This window comes from Hemitrygon akajei, chromosome 11, assembly GCF_048418815.1.
Source record: "Hemitrygon akajei chromosome 11, sHemAka1.3, whole genome shotgun sequence".
Taxonomy (NCBI): Eukaryota; Metazoa; Chordata; class Chondrichthyes; order Myliobatiformes; family Dasyatidae; genus Hemitrygon; species Hemitrygon akajei.
This window is the reverse complement of record NC_133134.1, coordinates 84,934,043-84,955,602: the sequence shown is the minus strand read 5'-3', so window position 1 is coordinate 84,955,602 and position 21,560 is coordinate 84,934,043. Positions and strand designations below refer to the sequence as shown.

The window sequence follows — 21,560 nt, the reverse complement described above, 5'->3', positions numbered from 1 at the left end:
TGTTTGTACATCATGATGGACATTGGGGTCCTCTGCCTGTATGACAACCTGTTCCTCGTGTTGGAAGCGGGAGATAATTTTTTATTTTTTTTTTTACAGTGGACTTTGGAGGTATCCTGGACAGTGTTTCTGTGGATCGTCTTAAGCCTGCCCGTTTGGACCTGGAAGTGGCACAGTCTCTGTGGAGGGACTGATTTTCCCAACCTATCAGCAGAGGGAAATCCCCAGTGACCATCATAACAGTGCCTTTTTGACATACCTTTTCTATCTCCCTTTGTACCTTGTAAACCACATCTTTGCTACTGTTTGGAGTTCTGTATATAATTCACATCAAGGTCTTCTTATCTTTGCAGTTTCTTAGCTCAACCCACAACAATTCTACACCTTCCAATCCTATGCCACTTGTTTCTAATGATTTGATTTCATTTTTTTTGCCAACAGTCACCCCACCCCCTCTGCCTGTCTTTTTGATACAATGTGGACATCAAGCCCCCAGCTATAATCTTTGTTCAGCCATGATTCAGTGATGCCTACAACATCATACAAGCCAATCTGTAACTGTGCTACAAGTTAATCTACTTTATTTCATATGCTGTGTGCATTCAAATATAATAGCTTCAGTCTTATATTCATCACCCCTTTCCATTTTGTCTCCCCTTTTACACTGCTGCTCATGCAATTTGCAAATTTGCAAAATTTGCAATTCACTGCAATTTTGGGCCATCAGCAGACTCACTACACGCTGTACCAGGAAACCATTATAACAGCAGGACAGAAGCTGGTGGAATGTGCTTTCAGGTTTTTTGTACCTTCCGCCTGATGGGAGGAGATAGAATATCTGGGGTGGGTTTGACTTTGCTGGCTGCTTTACTAAGGCAGCAAGAAATGCAGAAAAGAATTTATGGAGCGGAAGCTGGTTTCTGTGATGTGCTGAGCTGTGCCCACAACTCTCTGCAGTTGCCAGGCCAAACCATTACACATCCAGACAGATAGATTTCTATGGTGCATTGATAAAATTGGTAAGAGTTGACAGAGACATGCCAAGTCTCTGAGGAAGTCAAGGGGGTGGTGGGCTCCTTGGCTGTGACATCATGTTGGACCAGGACAGGATATTGGTACAGTCCGTACCCGGGAATTTGAAGCTCTCAACCTCGGCATCATTGAGCACGTGCACCAACCCACTTCTGAAGTTGATGACCAGCTCCTCTGTTTTGCTGAGTTGTTGTGATCACACCATGCCACTACGCCTCTATCACGTTCCTGTACTCCATCTCACCGTTATTTTATGAGTGGCACAGTAGTGCAGAGGTTCAGTCAGCACTGTTACAGCGCCAAAGACTGGGGTTCAATTCCCGCCGCTGTCTGTAAGCAGTTTGTATGCTCTCCCCATGACCGCATGGGTTTCCTCCGGGTGCTCGGCTTTCCTCCCACAGTCCAAAGTCGTACGGTTAGGGTTAATAAATTGTGGGTGTGCTATGCTGGTAGGCTGCCCCTCCAGCATAGATTCAGACTGTGATGGTTGTTGGTGCAAATGGCACATTTCACTGTATGCTTCGATGCATGTGACACATAACGCTAATCTTTATCTGCAAACTTGTTGGTAGAGTTAGAGCAGAATTTGGCCACGCAGTCATGAGTATACAGAGAGTAGAGTCGGAGGCTGAGGACACAACCTGTGAAGTACCTGTGTTCAGAATAATTGTGGCTAAGGTGCTGCTGCCCATCCTTATTGACTGCAGTCCATAATAAACCAATATACCAGGGAGAGAGCCTGCCAGGGACAGGATGGACAACTTGGGTTGCTTTCTCTGGAGTGCTGGAGACTGTGGTTTACATGATTATGAGAGACATAGATAGAATAGTCAGTCAGTATCTTTTCACAGACAAGAGAAAATCTGCAGATCTGAACAACACACACGAAATGTTGACGGTACTTTTTTTTGCATAGCTGCTGCCTAGCCTACTGAGTTCCTCCAGCATTTTGTGTGCATTAGTCAGTATTTTTTCCCCCAGGGTTGAAATGTCTAATACTGGAAGGCATGCATTTAAGATGAAGTCAAGTTCAATGGAGATATGTGGGTAAGATATTTTTTAAATACAGAAAGTAGTAGGTGCCAGGGCTGGTGACTGAGGCAAATACAATAGAGGTACTTTGTCTTTTTACAGAGTGGTGAGTGCCTTAAATGTGCTGCCAGGGGTGGTTGTGGAGGCAAACATGATTAGATTTAGATTCAACTTTATTGTCATTGTGCCGAGTACAGATACAAAGCCAATGAAATGCAGTTAGCATCTAACCAGAAATGCAAAGAACAGTGTTATTTAGAAATTAACTGCGAATAAAAAGTAAGTGCTACAGCACACAAATATAAAAGTACTGAGACAGTCCAATATGAGTGCAATACTGCTTAGGGCTGTGATGTGAGGTTCAGCAGGGTCACAGCCTCAGAGAAGAAGCTCTTCCTGAGCCTGCTGGTGTGGGAGCAGAGGCTCCTGTAGCGCCTACCGGATGAGTAAAAAGTCCATGGTTAGGGTGAGATGCCTCCTTGATAATGCTTTTCGCCCTGCCCAGGCAGCGTTCATGGTAGATGTTCTCAATGGTGGGCAACTGGGTGCCGATAATCCACTGGACAGTTTTCACCACACGCTGGAGTGTTTTGCGGTCCGATATGGGACAATTGCCATACCACTCTGAGGGGCAGTTGGTGAGCATGCTCTCAGTGGTACAGCGGTAAAAGTCCGTCAGTATTCTGGGACAGAGGTGAGCTTTCTTGATGCCCTGCAGGAAATAAAGGCATTGTTGCACCTTTTTGATCAGGATGGAGGAGTTCAGGGACCAGGTGAGACCCTGAAGCTTGATACACACTCCACTACAGCTCCATTGATGTAGATGGGGACGTAAGTGTGGCTCCTAGCATGCCTGAAGTCCACAATGATCTCCTTGGTCTTCTGGGTATTAGGGGCCAGGTTGTTGTCGGCACACTACGCGGCCAGGTGCTGGACCTCATCCCTGTAGGCCATTGACTGCTCTGCTTACATCGAGACATAAATGTGCAGCGAATGAAGGGATCCAAATGTTGTGGAAGCATTAAGGATTGGTTTGTACAGACATATAATTACTAGGTAAATTAGATTGGCAGAATATCATGAGCCAAAGCACCTGTTCCTGTTCTGTACTGTTCTTTCTATCTGTAGATAAGGTGTTGCTGCGGTTCCTACCCAGCCACAGGATAGATGTGCTGTAATGTTGTGGCACACGACCTACAGCAGCAAAAAAACACTACAGCAGAGATTTAATACGACTTGCTGCAGCCGCAACCCAACACAATAGCAGTTACAAAAGTACGACACATATCTCGCAGCAACAATCTAAGATTAAAACATTATGGTACGATATTTGCGGCAGCAAATAAAATACCACAGTTCCCAGAATTGCCAGCCATGTCTCCATAAACTACGATTCCCATAACTCCCCTAGCAGTAGTACAGTACAGTATTACAAACCGCGCCGGCAAACAAGGACTACAGCTCCCAAACTGCAAAGCGGTAGCGGCGATGTTGTGGGAATTTTGAAACGCGCGGTTCGGCAACGCGTAAACCGGAGCTGCAGCGGCGGTTGGCGCTGTCCCGCCGATGATATGAGTGAAAAAATAAGAGAACGGCGATTTGTTCCTCTCATCGGCTTCTCCACGTTGGCGAAGCTACTCACCTCGTCACTCGAGCCAGGCTTCAGCGGCCACCGATCGCAAGGCCCCGGTGATGTATTCGCGCGCCTCCTATTGTCTACCGCGTCCCTCGGTTATGGGCTGGGGTAGAGGACGTGGCCCAACTTCTTTTCACGGTGAGAACAGGGACCATTTTACTTTTCTTTTATGTATAAAAAAACACTTCTTTTCCCCTCCCCCCCGGCGGTGAATCCAGCGATTTCTACCTCAGAGCCCGCCGCGCCGGTAGCCTCTAAACGTCTGGCCCAATCACACGGAGGAATTTCTGAGTGATGTCCAAGCCAGCCAATCAATTCATCCAGAGGTATTGATTGATGTTGCGTTTCACCATTGGGCTGCTTCCTCTGCTCTCAATGACAATACGCCGCGTTGTTAGAGGAAGGTTATCGCCAGTTTTGATGACCGGCATGTGGCCTAGCCAATCATCTACTACTATCTTCAACTCCTCCTCCGGTTGGTTGTTTTTCAGCGCCCGCTCAGCTGATGGACAGCGAAGACTACTAATAGAGTGTGGAGTTTGTGTACCGCCTCAGTTTTAATTGGTGACCGAGTGCGCCTATTGACTTTTCTCATAGAGCCCCCTCTAATCACATGGCAGAAATACGATACTGTGGCGACCCAATTACTAGCACACTCGAACCGGCTCACAATTACCCAGTGTGCAGGCACAAAGGCAAAGGGAGAAAGCCTGAGGGGGTGTCAATACGTGCCTCTGGAAGCATCCGCGCGGGGGAGGGCGGATGGAGGGAGGCTTTAAAGCAAGGCTGTTCGAATAAACTTTAACTTTGACTGCAGTTTACCGACTCTGTGTCGTTATTTTAGTGCTGCGTGTAGCACACCGCTACAATTGGTGACCCCGACGGTCCAAACGATTTTGGATCGGAGATGAACGACACCGCATCTGTTCATGCGGTTTCCTTGAAACTGCCAAGCTTCTGGACGCTACAACCTCACCTATGGTTTCAGCAAGCAGAAGCCCAATTCCACATTCGGCAGATAACCTCAGAGGACACCCGTTACTACTACGTGGTGAGCTCCCTCGACCAGGACACAGCGGCCCAGGTCACGGATTTCGTACAGTCTCCCCCGGCGGACGGCAAGTATACGAATTCAAAGCCCTGCTCATAAGGACTTTCGGGCTCTCCCGCCGCGAGCGAGCTGCCCGTTTACTGCACCTGGATGGCTTGGGAGACGGGCCTCCATCAGCTTTAATGAATGAGATGTTGTCTCTGGCCGACGGACACACACCCTGCCTCATGTTTGAGCAGGCATTCCTGGAGCAGCTGCCCGAGGACATAAGCCTGCTGCTGTTCGACGCGGATTTCAGCGACCCCCGGAAGGTGGCAGCCCGGACGGACTTGCTGTGGAACGCCAAGAAGGTGAGTGGGGCGTCCATCTCACTGATCACCAGGCCATGCTCCCAGCAGCAAACCAGTCCAGGCCCGGCCGCAGAGCCCGCTAAACCCAGAGGCCAGGGTGTGGAGCCCAACGAGCAATGGTGTTTCTACCACCAGCGGTGGGGCGCAGATACAATACACTCTTTTTCAGGTCGATCACCTTCATGCTGAGTCCAGCTCTGTGGAAGAAGATCATGCAAATGGAGAAAATTGACGCAATTCAGTCTGGTCAGCCGATCAAGTTAAAGATGTTTGGGGAGAAGGTGAAGAGAGTCCCTCTGCTAATGACTACACCCATCCAGGCCATGCCATCTTCTTTTAGCTACCATCAGGCATGAGGAACAGAAGCCTGAAGTCCCTCACCACTGGATTCAGAAACAGCTATTTCCCCAAACCAATAAGTTCTTAAACCCACTGACCACTTAGCACTACAATGCAACAAACACAAAATGCTGGAGGAGTTCAGCAAGTCAGGCGGCATCTGAGGAGAGGAATAAACAGTCATCGTTTCAGGCCGAGACATTTTTCCTGTTCTTGTTCTTGTTCTAGTCTTGTTTTTTAAAAAGTATGTATTTTGTAATTACAGAAGTTTCTACAGATGCTGCTAATATACACAAAGGGCTGGAGGAACTCGGCAGGTCAGGCAGCAGCTACGGAGATGAATGAACTGACTGATAAAGGATCTCAGCCCAAAGCATCAAATGTTCATTCCTCTTCACAGATGCTGCCTAATCAGAGTTCCTCCAGCATTTTGTGCATGTTACTCTGTGTAATATGTTTTTTTTTTCTTGTGAAGGCTGCTTATCTGAAGCTGCACCATGTGAAGTTTTCCAGTGCGATTGTACACATAAGTACTTGTACATATGGCAATAAATTCAGCTTCAATAAGATCCTGTGCAGTGTTGTATGGATTTGAATACAAAGTTCCCTGAAAGTGGTGACAGAGGGGTGAAGAACACATACATGTTTGTCTTTATACTGATTACAGGGGTTGGGATGTCGTGTTGCAGCTGTACAATACCTTGGAATGTTCTGCACAGTTCTGGTCACCCAATGCATTTCAGCTGCAGATGGTAACAAATCAGGAGATTGAAAATCTGCCTTAAGAACAACCTGTTACACTAGTGGTCACCAACCCGTCGATCGCGATCGACTAGTCGATCTTTGAGACTTTCTCAGTTGATCCCGAAAAAAAAAGAAAAAGAAATACACAAATACTGTTGAGAGATTGTTTCTGGGTTGTGGGGTTTTAGTTCCGTTCTTTCTGTCCAGTGTGCATGCATATAGCTCTCCCGCACTACACAGTGTAATTCACTGGTCCCCAACCACTGGGCCACGAGGAAACGATATGAGTCAGCTGCACTTTTCCTCATTCCCTGTCAGCCCACTTTTGAACTTGAACCCACGCGAAGTCATCAGGCGACTAAACGCAGTGATACCTTCGCGCCAGGTATCACTGATAGGCCTCGGGCGGCTGTCAGGAAGTGCCGTTGCTACTGGCCTGGAGCACATCGAATGTTCGTGGGGAACCTGGTGCTAAAATACTCACAGACGATCTAATTCGGACTCAGCGTTTCGTAAGTATCAGAGCAGCTACCACGCTGCGATCTACTGAAACAAACATTTGTCGGCCGATAGATCCTACAAGGGTGGGCGGGCGGGCACTCTGGCACTCCCCGCTCGGTCGGCCGCGCTCTCCGGACTGTGACCACCACGGCCCCGGTACAGGGACCTCCGTCCCTGAACTTGTTCTCTCACCCCACCCACGACCAGCCGCACCTGGCCAAGGCATCTGGCAGCGGGCGGGCGGGAGGCTGAGTTCAGGCTTGGAGGCTGTCTGATGAGGCAATGTCTCAAAACTGCTTCAGTACCCTAAGTCCAAGCACCCAGCACTTAAAGACGAACCCGCTGAGTTTTCTCAGCGGAAAAGACGTGAGCAAGCAGAACAGAAGCCAAGAGCCGCGAAAACTAGAATAGACTGGACATAAGGAACCTGCTTCATAATCGCTGTATTCCAGTTGTGTTTAACACACACCCCCCACCCCCGTCGGCTGGTCCACAAGAATATTATCAATATTAAACTGGTCCGCGGTGCAAATAAAAAGGGTGGGTACCCCTGGTATTTATACATTATTTCTACTTCCGGTCTTTTCTGCCCTGGTGCGCATGCGTGTAACTAATTGATGTGGGGTGGATCTTGCCTTTTACTAAGGCCGAGGTAGGGGATCTTGGGGTTAAAAAGGTTGGTGACCACTATCTTACACAATGTCAGCAAGACCAGGCAGCTGATTATTGACTTGAGGAGGAGGAAACCCAAGGTCCACGAGCCAGTCTTCATCGGAGAATCAGAGGTGGAGAGGCTCAGCAATTTTAAATTCCTCAGTGTTATTATTTTGGCGGACCTGTCCTGGGCCCAGAGTGTAAGTGCAATTGCGATGAACGCATGGCATCACCTCTGCTTCCTTGCAAGTGGAAGGTTCGGCATCGCATCTTTGACAAACTTCCACAGATGTGTAATGGGGATGATAGTGACTGGCTGCATCGCAGCCTGGTATCACAAAGTAGTGGATGAGGCCAGTCCATCACGGGTAAAGCCCTCCCCACCATTCAGCACGTTTGCACAAAGCATTGTCGCAGGAAAGCAGCATTCAACACCAGGGACCCCCACCACCCAGGACATGCTCTCTACTCGCTGTTGCCATCAGAGAGAAGGTACAGGAGTCACAGGTCCCGCACCAATTTCAGGAATAGTTATTTCCCCTCAGCCATCAGACTATTGAACCAAATGGGCTAGCTTCACTCAACTTGAGCCATCGTTGAAATGTTCCCACAACCAATGGACTCACTTTCAAGGACTCTAAATATCATGTTCTCGATTTTTTTATTGCTTAATTATCATTATTATTTCTTTCTCTTTGTATTTGCGCAGTTTGTTGTCTTTTGCACACAGATTGAATCCCCAAGTTGGTGCAGTCTTTCACTGATTCTATTATGATTATTATTCAGTTTTTGATTTATTGAGTATTCCTGTGTGAAAATGAATCTCAATGTTGTGATGTGTATATACTCTTGAGTTTGCATGAGTTCACAGAAGGTTTATAACGATGTTACTGGGACTAGATAGGCTGGGACTGTTTTCCCCAGAGCGAAGCTGGATGAGTGGTGACCTTATAGAGGTTTATAAAATCATGACTGGCAGAGATAACCTGAATAGCACAGTCTTTCCCCCAGGGTTGGGGAGCTTAAAACTCGAGGGTACAGGTTTAAAGAGAACATAGAATATTAGAGCACAGTACAGGCCATTCGAGCCACAATGTTGTGCCGATCAATATAACCCTTCCCTCCCCTCCAGCCCTCCATTTTTCTTCTATCCATGTGCCTATGTAAGAGTTTCTTAAATATCCCCAATGTACTTGCCTCCACTAGCACTCCTAGCAGTGTGTTTCACAGAGGGGTTTTTTAAAAACAAAACTTGCCTTTGACATCCCCCCCTCCCATACTTTTCTCTAATCACCTTAAAAGTATGCCCCCTCATTAGTCATTTCAGCCCTGGGGAAAGTTTTTGGCTCTCCACTTGGTCATGTCTCTTACTGTGTACACCTCCTATCAAGTCACCTCTCATCCTTCTTCATTCCAAGGAGAAAATCCCTAACTCACTCAACCTATTCTTGTAAGACATGCTCTCTAATTCACTTATTATCCTGGTAAGTCTCTGCACCCTCTCTAGAGCTTCCAAATTCCAATTTATTACCCAAGTTCAAATTTATTATTTAAGTATTTACAGTATACCATACACAACCTTGAGATTCATCTCTTGCCTGCTCTCACAAAACAAAGAAAGATAATAGAATTGATGAAAAAGCACTCACACTCACAACAAAGACTGCCACACATCCAACGTGCAAAAGAGGACCAATCGTGCAAATGGTGAAAACAACTCACACGTGGAGTGTGAGCCTCAGAGTCCCTGAAAGTGAGGTGACAGCTACAGAGCCAGTCAATGCTGGGATGAACGAAGCCGGCCCAGGAACCCGATGGGTGCGTGGCAACAACTGAGCCCGTTACTGGTGCTGTAGCAAGAAGAGAGGGAGACCAGTCAGATGCAGGCAGACGGTTCTGAACACCCACTTGTTTTCCTCTTCTGGCCTCAGCAATTTAAATTTTGTTCACGTTTTAATTGGCGAGGAGTAATGAAGCCAAGCGCCGTCTGTTATTAGGCCTCAATGCAGTATCCAACCCCAGCGATGGTGGCCCCGGCTGCATCTGCACACCTGACGGTCTAGTTTGCTAAATCCACAAAGAGACACCGGTTGTTCGGATTGTTCAAAAGTACATCCCTTAAAGGGAGATTAAAGGGTGCAGACTGCAGCAATCACCATTCTACTAGAATATCTAGCAGCTTTGTGAGCGGCCTGCAAAATCTCACAAAGGAGACAATCTGCAGGTGCTGGAAACCTAAGCAACAACACAAAATGCAGGTCAAGCAGCATTTATGGGGAAAAAGTACCACAGATGCTGCCTGGCTTGCCGCGTCCCTCCAGCATTTTGTGTGTGTTGCTTGCAAAACGTTGCTGCTGACTGCCAGCACCATCTTGCAGGCCACCAAAATTCAATTAATACTTCCTAGTCTGGTCTAACCAGGGTTTTATAGAGCTGCAACATCACCATGTGGCTCTTGAACTCAGTCTTCTGACTGATGAAGGCCAACACACCGTACACCTTCTTAACCACCCGGTCAACTTGTTTGGCAACTTTATTTATTTATGTATATATGTATGTGTGGACGTGGGCCTCAAGATTCCTCTGTTCCTCTACACTGCCAAGTATCCCGCCATTAACCTGTATTCTGCCTTCAGGTTTGACCTTACAAAGTGTGTTATAGTACAGAACAGAAACATGCCCTTCGGCCAAACCATGTAAACTGCTTACTCCCATTGACGTGCACCCAGACCACTGCCCTTCATACCTGTACCGTCCATGTACCCATCCAAACGCTGAAGTTGAGATGGCATGTACCACTCGTGCTTGCAGCTCATCCCACACTCTACAACCCTCCAAGTGAAGGAGTTTTCCCTCATGTTCCCTTGAAGCTATCCACCTTTTGCCCTTAACCCATGAGCTCTAGTTGTACTCAGTGCTTGCGTTTACCCTATCTGTGCCCTTCATAGTTTTGTATACCTCTATCAAATCTCCCCTCAGTCTTCTACGTTCCAAGGAATGGAGTCCTAACCAGTCATGACAACATCCCTATAAACTTTCTCTGTACTCTTTCAACCTAATTTATCTTTTCTGTAGGTAGTTGACAAAAACTGCAAACAATACTCCAGAACAGGCTTCACCAGCATCTTGTACAACCTCAACATAACATCCCATCTCCTGTACTCAGTACTTTGGTTATGAAGGCCAAGGTTCCAAAAGCCTTTTTTACGACCATATCTACCTGTGCCACCATTTTCAATGAATTGTGGACCTGTATTCCCAAATCACTGCACTTCTCAGTGCCCTACCGTTCACTGTGTAAGACCTACCCTGGGTGGTCCTACCGAAGTGCAACTTCTCCGCGTTAAGTTCCATCTGCTAGTTTTCCAGTTGGTCTAGATCCTGCTAAAAGCCCTGATAGTCTTCCTCGCTGTCCAGTACACCCCAATCTTGGTTTCATCTGCAAATTTGCTGATCTAGTTAACCACATTATCATCCAGCACCTTCCCCTGCAGCACTCCGCTAGTCACAGGCCTCCAGTCGGAGAGACAGCTTTCTGCCACTCTCTGGCTCCTCCCACAAAGCCAAAATCTGATCCAACTTACTGCCTCATCTTGAAAGGCAAGTGACTGAACCTTCTTGACCAACCTCCCATGTGGGACCTTGGCAGATATCCTGCTAAAGTTCATGTAGACAATATCCACTGCCTTCCGTCATCAACTTTCCTCGTAACTTCCACAAAAATAAAACTCTAAAAGATTAATTATACACGACCTACCATGCATAAAGCCATGCTGACTATCCCTAATTGGTCCACATTCAATAGTTCCATTTAATATTGGAGAATGTATACAGAATACAAACTGAACCAGAATACTCTTCACAGACATCCACAAAACAAAAGAAAAACGTAGAGTGAATGGCAGAAAAACATTAGAACCCCAAAGACCCCCTCCCCCTCCCACAGCAGCAACAGAAGCATCAATCCTACCCCCCACCCCTACTTGCTCCAGCAAAAGCATCAGCCCCCCCACCACCCTCCAAGCAAGCAACAGCAAAGGCCCCAAAGAGACCATCATCTAGGACCATTGAGACTGCAGTCCATAAGCTGGCACTTTGACATGCCACAGGCTGGCTCGCTGTCTCACTGACAAGGGAGGGTTGTCACCGCTGCCACAGCAAGAGGGGAGACCGACAGCTCGCTGCTTCAATGTAACAGTCTGACTTGTCCACCCAACTTGAGGACCATCAGACTCAAGAGAGACAGTGATTGCTTGTGTGCAGAGACCTTTGACAGCCACACCCACTGTCTCGACATTCCACTCCCATGACGCTTCAGTTAGAAACTCCAGCAAGAAATCGGTCATCCACAAGGCTGCACCCTGAAGGCACATGTCTCCCAGGTCGCTCCTGGAGATATCAAAAATGGCCAGAAGCCAGCTCCGGGAGCGGGAACTTGCTGCTGTGAAGAACTGCAGTTTGAGTGCAGCTGTAGATCACATACTTTGACAGAATCCCAGCCACCTCGAAAAGGAATGAAGAGACATTAAAGAGAGGAATTTAAGCTGTTTCGCAGATAAACTCAAAGTCACCCTGCCCCCACCCAGCACCATCTTAGCTTCTTCCTATCCAGATACTCATATATATCTGGTATCTTAGAATGCCCTCGTAAATCTTTATCACTGATATCAGGCTCAAAGTCTGATAACTTCCTGGTTTATTTTTAGACCCTTTCTTAAAAAGCAGAACAACATTAACTATCCTCCAATCCTCCGGTACCTCACCTGCTACTAAGGATGTTTAAATATCTCTGCTAAGCCCTCTGCAATTTCTGCACTGGCCTCCCGCAGGGTCCGAAGGGAATACCTTTTCTAGTCCTGGGGATTTATCCACTCTAATTTGCCTCAAGACAGCAAATGCTTCCTCTTCTGTATTCTGTGTAGGATCCATGACCTCATTTTGCCTCACTTCTACAGACTCAGTATCCATCTCCCAAGTAAATACAAATGCAAAAAAATCATCTAAGATCTCTTGCATTTCTTCTGGCTCTACATATGGATTACCATTCTGATCTTCCAGAGGACCAATTTTGCCCTTTGCAGTCTTTTTGTTCTTCACATATCCGTAAAAGCCGTGATATTCTCCTTCGTCTTTTCTGCTAGGGGAACCTCATGCCTTTTTTCTTACCCCTCCTGATTACTTTCTTAAATGTTCTCTTGCATTTCTCCATAAATACCTCATTTGTTCCTACCCGCTATGCAAGTTGTTTTTTTCACTTAACCAGGGCCTCTATATCTCTTGAACACCAAGGTTCCCTAAACCTGTTATTCTGACAAGGCACAAAGGTGCTTCATACTCTCAAAACTTCACATTTTTCTGGATTGAACTCCATCTGCCACTTTTCAGCCCAGTTCTATATTTTATCAATGTCTTGTTGTAACCTACTGTAACCAGTGTAACTTTTACACTACAAACTTACTAACCCACCCTTCCACTTTCTCATCCAAGTCCTTTATAAAAATCACAGTGAGCAGTGGTCACAACACCTACCTCCTCCAGCTCCAGGCACGTTTCCTCTTCTCTCCCCAATCGGACTTACTCTAGTCATTCTCTTGTTCCTGATGTACTTTATATTCAAAAGTTCAAAGACAATTTATTATCAAAGTACATGTATATGTCAACATATACAGCCTTGAGATTCACTTTCTTGCAGGCATACTCAATGAATCCACTAAAGAATAATAACCATCATTAAATCAATGAATTACCACACCAGCTTGGGCATTAAACCAGTGTGCAAACGTTGTGCAAATACATAAGCAAAGAAATTATGATAAATAAACATGGAGAACATGAGATGAAGAATCCTTGAAAGTGAGTCCACAGGTTGTGGGTACATTTTAATAATAGGTCAAGAGAAGTTATCCCCTCTGGTCCAAGAGCCTGATGTTTGAGGGGTAATAAGTGTTCCTGAACCTGATGGTGGTGAGTGAGCCCTGCGGCTCTTCGACCACCTTTCTGATGGCAATAGCAAGAAGACAGCATGTCCTGGATGGTGGGGGTCCCTGGTGTTAGATGCTGCTTTCCAGTGACCGTGTTTCATGTAGATGTGCTCAGTGGTGGGGACTGGGCTGTATCCCCTACATTTTGTAGGATTTTGCATTAAAGGGCATTGGTGTTTCCATACTAGGCTGTGATGCAGCCAGTCAATATACTCTCCCCCACACATCTGTAGAACTTTGTCAAAGTTTTCAATGTCATGCTGAATCTTAGCAAACTCCTAAGAAACTAGAGGTGCTTGCCCAGGACAGGTCCTCCAAAATGAGGGCACTTCTCTGTTTTTGTGGGTGTTTGCAAAGAAAAAGAATTTCAGCATGTATACTGTTAACATTTCTCTGACATTAAATGTACCTATTGAAATGATCACACTGAAGAATTGATGACCTTCTCCACCTCTGATGCGGTCTGGCTCATGGACCTCTGCTTTCCTCCTCCTGAAGTCAATAATTAGCTCCCTGGTCTTAGTGACGTCAAGTAAGATGTTATTGAGCTCTGCTCAGCCAGATTTTCAATCTCCCTCCTGTACACTGATTCATCACAACCTTTGATTTTGCCTACAACAGTCAGCAAGTTTGAATATGGCACTGGAACCATGCTTGGCCACGCAGTCATAAGTGCAAAGCAAGTAGAGCAGATGGCTAAGCACACCTGAGCTGATCGAGACCGTGGAGGAGATGTTGTTGCCAATCCAAACTGACAGGTCTACAAGTGAGGAAATCAAGGATCCAGTTGCACAAGGAGGTACTGAGGCCAAGAACTTGAAGCTTACTGATTAGTTTTGAGGGGATGATGGTTTTGCATGTCAAGCTGTAGTCGATAAAGAGCATCCTGATGTGTGCATCTTTGCTGTCCAGATGTTCCAGGGTTGAGTGGCGAGCCAGTGAGATGACATCTGCTGTGGACTGCTGCTTCGGTCGGCAAATGGGAACAGATCTAATTCCCTTCTCAGGCGGGAGTTGGTGTGCTTATCACCAGCCTATCAAAACACTTCATTGCTGTGGATGTAAGTGCTACTGGACGATAGTCATTGAGACAGGGTACCATGTTTTTCTTAGGCAGCAGTGTAAGTGAAGCCTGCTTGAAGCAGGTGGGTACCTCAGACTGCCGAGGCAAGACATTAAATCTCAGTGAACACTCCAGCCAGTTGATCAGCACAGGTCTTAGTATTTGGCCAGGAACCCCGTCTGGGCCGGAGGCTTTTCGTGAGTTAACCTTCCTGAAGGCCTCTTGCATGTCCGCCTCAGAGACTGAAATCACAGGGTCATCGGGGGCTGCCGGACTTTGTGATGGTTTCTCCATGTTTTGATAGTCAGTGAGTATAGATAGCATTGAGCTCATCTGGAAGTGAAGTCCTGTTGTCGCCCATGTCACTTGATTTTTATTTTATAAGAGCTGATAGCATTCAAACCATATAATATAAACCCTGCCATAACTTTCAAGCATTCTTCATTGATTCAAGTTTAGTCTGGATTCGCCTGTTAGATGGTTATCCAGAGATCATACTTGGACCTCTTGTAACTTTCTTGGTCACTGGATTTGACTCCCTCTGATCTGGCCCTCAGATTGCAGATCTTACCGTTCATCCAGAGCTTCTAGTTGGAAAAGACTGAGTGATTTTGTGGGGCCACACTCATCTGCAATTGTCTTAATAAAGTCTGTAACAACCATGGTGTATTCATTCAGATTCACAAATGAGTCCTTGAACACAGCTCAGTCCACCGACTTGAAGCAATCTAGTAGCAGCTCCTCTGCCTCCAGCGACCACATCTTTGTTGCCTGAATATCTGGAGCTTTGCGTTAGCCTCTGCCTGTATGCAGGTAGCAGAAGGACAGCTAAGTGATCCGACTTACCAAAATCTTGGTGTAAAATTCCTTGGGGTTTTCCTTAATCCTACTTGCCAAGCCCTCCTCATGTCTCCTTCGAGTTCTCCTAAGCCTATTCTTAAGCTCCTCCTGGCTACCTTGTAAAACTCTAGAGCCCCGTGTGATATTTGTTTCCTAAACCTTAAGTCTGCTTCCTTCTTCCTCATGATCAGATGTTCCAAATCTCTTGTCAACCATAGTTCTATCCTTTCCCTACCTCAGTGGGACAAACCTAAACAGATCTCGTGCAAAATCTCCCTAAACAACTTCCACATTTCCACTGTACATTTCCCTGAGAACAACTGTTCCCAATTTATGCTGCCAAGCTCCTGCATAATAGTATCATAATTCACCCTTCCCCAGTTAAATACTTTCCCATACTCTCTCCAAAATGCTCACCCACAGAGAGAGGAAAAAAATTAATAGAGACTCATGTGGCAAGTTTTTTGACATAGAAGGTGGTCCTTAAGTGGAATGAGCTACCAGAAAAGTGTTATAGGTGAGTTCAGTTATGACATTTAGAAGACACTGGAGCAGGTACATGGATAGAAAAGGTTTAGACGCAGGCAGACAGAACCAACTCAGGTAGGCAAAATAGTCAGCACGGGCTGATAGGTCTGCTTTTACACTGTATAACTCTGAGGGTATTCAAATCCAAGTTTGACTTGAGAAGTGGGGAAGAGAGAAGATTTGAGGTGTACAGAGTCATGACAGGTTTAGATAGGGTAGGTGCACCCATTACGAAGAAGTTTCTTTATTCTACTGTGAATACCCCCAGAAGATGGATCTCAAGGTAGTTCTTGACGGGCCAGGGACTGAGGGGATACGGGGAGAAGGCAGGAGATTTGGGTTGAGAGGATAAGCCATGCTGAAATGGTGAGCAAACTCAATGGGCCAAATGGCCTGAATCTGCTCCCATATCTTATGGTCTTGTATGGTGACATACACTTGCCTACTTTGATAATAAATTTACCTTGAATTCTGACAGTACAACCACAATGAGGCACAGATTTACAATCTGAAACTAAAAAATGCTGGGAAAACGGAATGAATCAGGCAGCATCTGTGGTGAGAGAAGCAGTAGTGAGTTCAACCCAATATATCACGGACTCTTCCCTCCCCATCTTCGGCAGTATCTACAGGAGGCCTCCCCAAGAATTAGAATCAGATTTATTTAACGCTAGCCTGTATGATGTGAAATGTGTTGTTTTGCGACAGCATTACAGTGCAGCAACCATCATCAGAGACCCCACCATTCGGGTCATGCCATCTATTCACAGTTCCCATTGCGCAGGAAGTGCAGAACCTGAAATTCCACACCACCACGAATCACTGTGACCACTTTGCACTACAATAGACTTTGTTTTTGTTCTAATTGTATTCTTTCTTATTGAAAATGTGTATAATTGATGTACAGGTTATGTTTTCCTAGTGAATGTTGTGTATAATTGATGTACAGGTTATGTTTTCCTAGTGAATGTTGTGTATAATTGATGTACAGGTTATGTTTTACTAGTGAATGTTGTGTATAATTGATGTACAGGTTATGTTTTCCTAGTGAATGTTGTGTATAATTGATGTACAGGTTATGTTTTCCTAGTGAATGTTGTGTATAATTGATGTACAGGTTATGTTTTCCTAGTGAATGTTGTGTATAATTGATGTACAGGTTATGTATGTTTTCCTAGTGAATGTTGTGTATAATTGATGTACAGGTTATGTTTTCCTAGTGAATGTTGTGTATAATTGATGTACAGGTTATGTTTTCCTAGTGAATGTTGTGTATAATTGATGTACAGGTTATGTTTTCCTAGTGAATGTTGTGTATAATTGATGTACAGGTTATGTTTTCCTAGTGAATGTTGTGTATAATTGATGTACAGGTTATGTTTTCCTAGTGAATGTTGTGTATAATTGATGTACAGGTTATGTTTTCCTAGTGAATGTTGTGTATAATTGATGTACAGGTTATGTTTTCCTAGTGAATGTTGTGTATAATTGATGTACAGGTTATGTTTTCCTAGTGAATGTTGTGTATAATTGATGTACAGGTTATGTTTTCCTAGTGAATGTTGTGTATAATTGATGTACAGGTTATGTTTTCCTAGTGAATGTTGTGTATAATTGATGTACAGGTTATGTTTTCCTAGTGAATGTTGTGTGCCCGATGCCACGATGCTGCTGCAGGTGAGTTTTTCATTGCATTTGTGCGGGTGACAATAAACTTGACTTTGGCCTTTCTCTTGAGGGAGACTCTAGAACCACAAGATCCTCTTACTTGCGGTTTGGTGGCATTGGGGATCGTGGAGAAGACTGACAAAGGACAGCAGGAAATGGATCAGTTGCAGGTAATGGGCAGAGAAGTGGCAGATGGAGTTTAATCCAGGCAAGAGTGCCATTGAAGCGGATTATTTTAGTTGGAGGGAGATCAGTTACAGATAGAACATAGGGCAATACAGCACAATTTGTCCTTTTTTGTGCATTGGTTGCTTGTCAGTATTTGTTTATTATAATTTTCGTAAATTCTTTATTTTCCTGCAAATGCCTGCAAGAAAATGAATCTCAGGATAGTGTATGATGACGTGTATATATAGTTTGATAATAAGTTTACTTTGAACTATCTGTGACTCCTCTTTGAAAGAACCATGTACCTCTACCCCCAGGTCCTCCTGTTTGTCAACACTCCCCAGGGCCCTGGCATTCACTCTGGAAGTCCAGCTCTGGTTTTCCCAAATTGCAATACTTTGCTTTTAACCAAATTATGAACTCCAGAAAGAAATGGTCCCAAAGATTCTCCAGGATGCAAGAACCCATTTAAATCACGGGCAAGAAAAGGCCAATCAGCCCCTCTAGTCTACTACCCCCATATCAATTAAAATCGTGTCCGATCCCAACACATTTCCGAGAACTACCGGTGACCGTCACCCCTTGCTGATCGGGAACTGGTCCCTGTCTCTTTCCACTGCTCCTTGAGCAAGAGAATTGCAAAGACTCATGGGGGGGGGGGGGGGGAACAAAAAATAAATTGCTTTGTCTCTCTCTTAAATGGGAAAGCCCGTTATTTTCACAAGGTGACCCCTCGTTCTAGAGACGCTCACACGAGGAATCATCATCAAAATCTCCATCCACAAGAGGTGCTGCCTCAAGAAGGCAACGTCCATCATCAGAGACCCCCACCATCCGGGCCAGGCCATCTTCTCACAGCTCCCATCGGGCAGGAGGTACAGACGCCTGAAGTCCCACACCACCAGGTTCAGGAACAGCGACCACCCTTCAACCATTCGGTTCCTGAACTGACCAGCACAACCCGAATCACTGCCTCAGTATAAACACTACAACCACTTTGCACTAAAGTAGAATTTTTGTTCTAGTTGTGTTCTTTCTAGTAAAATTGTAAATAATTCCTGTTCCTTGTGAATGTGTATGTGATACTGCGAGCCTGTGACGGTGCTGCAAATTCTTCATCGCTCCTGTACACACACGTGCTGGTGCATAAGACAACAAACTCGACTTTGTGTTAATGTTCAGGTCCAGGACTCCATATGAGAAATACTGGAAGAGAGGCAAGTCACTCTTAGCAATGACATTGGGAGGGGATACTGACAACAAAGGGAATGGCTCCAACAGGGTGACACCAGATAACTTAGTGTCACGGTCAACAAAGAATTTGTTTGCTTGTGCAAATTGTCATTAATGTTGCGAGTCTCGGCTGAGATTTGCCAAGCAACGCCTAAAACGCTGGAGGAACTTGGCATGTCAGGCATCATCCATCTGCGGAGTTGACGTCTTTCGTCGAGACCCTGAAGAAGGTGTCCTCTGGTGGGGAGGACAGTGCCAGTGATGGAGTTGTCTGAGCGTACAACCCTTCGTAGTCTGTGCACAGGATCCTCCATACCAGGGAACCGGATGTGCGGGATTACCCTCGCAGACCGATCGGAGGTGTTCTGCAATGTCAGGGTTTACCTTCTCCACGTGCAGTACATTGGACTGGAGGAAGTCCAGCACAGTGGAGAAACTAATGGGGCACCAGGGACCCAGGTTTCTATCCTGACCTCCTGCACTCTGTGTGTGTGCACGCGTGTGCATGTGTGTGTGAGTGTGTGTGTGTCTCTGTGTTTGAGTGTGTGTGTGTCTGAGTGAGTGTGTGTGTCTGTGTGTGTGTGTGTGTGTCTGTGTGCATGTGTGCGTGTGTCTGAGTGAGTGAGTGTGCGCGCGTGTGTGTCTCTCTGTGAGTGTGTGTCTGTGTGCATGTGTGTGCGCGTGTGTCTGAGTGAGTGTGTGTGTGTCTCTCTCTGTGAGTGTGTGTCTGTGTACATGTGTGTGTGCGTGTGTTTGAGTGTGTGTGTGTCTGAGTGAGTGTGTGTGTCTCTGTGTGTGAGTGTGTGTGTGTGTCTCTGTGTGTGAGTGTGTGTCTGTGCGTGTGTCTGTGTGCATGTGTGTGTACATGTGTGCGTGTGTCTGAGTGAGTGAGTGTGCGCGCGTGTGTGTCTCTCTGTGAGTGTGTGTCTGTGTGCATGTGTGTGTGCGTGTCTGAGTGTGTGTGTCTCTCTCTGTGAGTGTGTATCTGTGTGCATGTGTGTGTGCACATGTGCATGTGTGTGCGTGCATGTGTGCGTGTGTTTGAGTGAGTCTGTGTGTGTGTGTGTGTGTGTGTGTCTCTGTGTGTGTGAGTGTGTCTGTGTGCATGTGTGTGTGCGTGTGTCTGAGTGAGTGTGTGTGTGTTTGTGTGTGTCTCTGTGTGTGAGTGTGTGTCTGTGTGCATGTGTGTGTGCATGCATGTGTGCGTGTGTCTGAGTGAGTGAGTGTGTGTGGGTGTCTGTGTGTGTGTATCTGTGTGCGAGTGTGTGTGCACGTGTGTATGTGTGTGTTTGTGTGTGTGTCTCTGTGTGCATATGTCTGAGTGAGTGTGTATGTGTGCATATGTCTGAGTGTGTGTGTGTGTGTGTGTATGTGTGTGTGTGTGTGTGGAGTTCACACATTCTTCCTGTGACCAGTGGAGTTTCCTTCAGGTGCTCTGGTTCCCTCACACAGCCCAACAATGTGTGCGGTCAGTTGGTTAATCAGCTGCTGTAAGGTAAGTCACCCAATCAGTTTGTGGTGAGAGGTAGAATCTGAGGGCAATTAATGAAATGGAGATCAGTGTAAATGGATGGCTGCTGGTTAGCATGGACTGGGTGGGCTGAAGGGCCGATTTCCATACTGTATCTCTCAATGAAAAAGGCAATCCCTACTTCACGCAGAGAGAGATTTAGCCTCCCTGTCTTGTGGAAAGGGAAGAAGAGAAAGGCTGGGATTGGTATCTCTGTGGGTATGGAGATAAGTAGATGTGATTGTGGTGATGGTAGGATTGACCAATGTCCTTTGACTGAATCCGTCCTTGAACAGCAAGCCTAATGTTCCTGAACACCCGTCCTCCTCCACCCCCAACCCCATGTCTGGTGGATCTTCACTGCACTCCCTCCATGGGAAGGACAGCTCATCCTTCCCTGGGTCAAGGGACCAGAACTGTGTCTCCCCAGGGCTGTGAGACACTCTCACTCCTGTACTCCAACCCTCTTGTGCTGAAGCCCGACACACTCTCTACTCACCTCATTGTTGCTGCCTCTGCATGGGCATGGTGACTTTTTTTTCGTAACTTATTTTTTTTATTGAAGTTCATCATCAAACAAACATTTCCATAAGATGTGTTTCAGACATTGTACATATATATCACAAATCTCTACAAAGTATTTATCTGAGGTACACACTTATAGAAAAGAGTGGAAAGAAAAAACAAGCAAAAGGAAAGAACTATGTACAAGTAGGGAGTGATTTTTTTTTACAACAGATTCATTGATTTGTGAGAATAAAATTAGGCCTATGAGGCATTATGTAGTTAAACCTTTTTTCCCAGTATGAATCAAATTGTTCCAAATTGGATAAAATTCTCTTACGTTTGATTGGATTTAATAGCCCATTGACATTAAAAGAAATGAATTTTACCTTGTCCTTAGCCATCTGTATTTATCTGTCAATGTATCATTGAAATTAGAATAAAACTTAATCGATCTGCTCCCTGAACAAATAAGAACCAAGAAACGCAAATAACAACAAAAATGGCAACGAACGTGTGATTCCAAGGCTGAGGTCTCTAGTAGATGACCCTGCGTTGAGCTAGAGGAAATGTCTAGCTGTGGGGGATAACCCCTCCTACTTGTGAGTTGAGGGCCCCCCTTGCAGTATTCATAAAAGTCAGTGAACAAATCCATTACACCGAAAAGATTTCCGTGTGTACTCCTATATATATATATATATATATATATGTACACACACACACATA

General features: G+C 45.7%; 1 protein-coding gene and 1 long non-coding RNA gene across 3 annotated transcripts in view; one reads left to right on the top strand and one right to left on the bottom strand.

Moving 5' to 3' along the window:
• setdb1b (SET domain bifurcated histone lysine methyltransferase 1b) overlaps positions 1–4,065 on the bottom strand; it is a 113,871-nt gene extending 109,806 nt beyond the window's left edge. The window contains exon 1 of one of the 2 annotated variants that reach the window (XM_073061281.1): positions 3,929–4,065. The gene's annotated coding sequence lies outside the window, so the exon portion shown is untranslated. Of the gene's footprint in view, positions 1–3,706 lie in introns of both variants that reach the window. The other variant, XM_073061280.1, reaches the window with a different exon arrangement.
• On the top strand, positions 3,513–4,516 carry LOC140735799 (uncharacterized). The gene is made up of 2 exons (XR_012100813.1): positions 3,513–3,838; positions 4,192–4,516. It is a non-coding gene; the product is annotated as an uncharacterized lncRNA (long non-coding RNA).
• Positions 4,517–21,560: the final 17,044 nt, after the last annotated feature.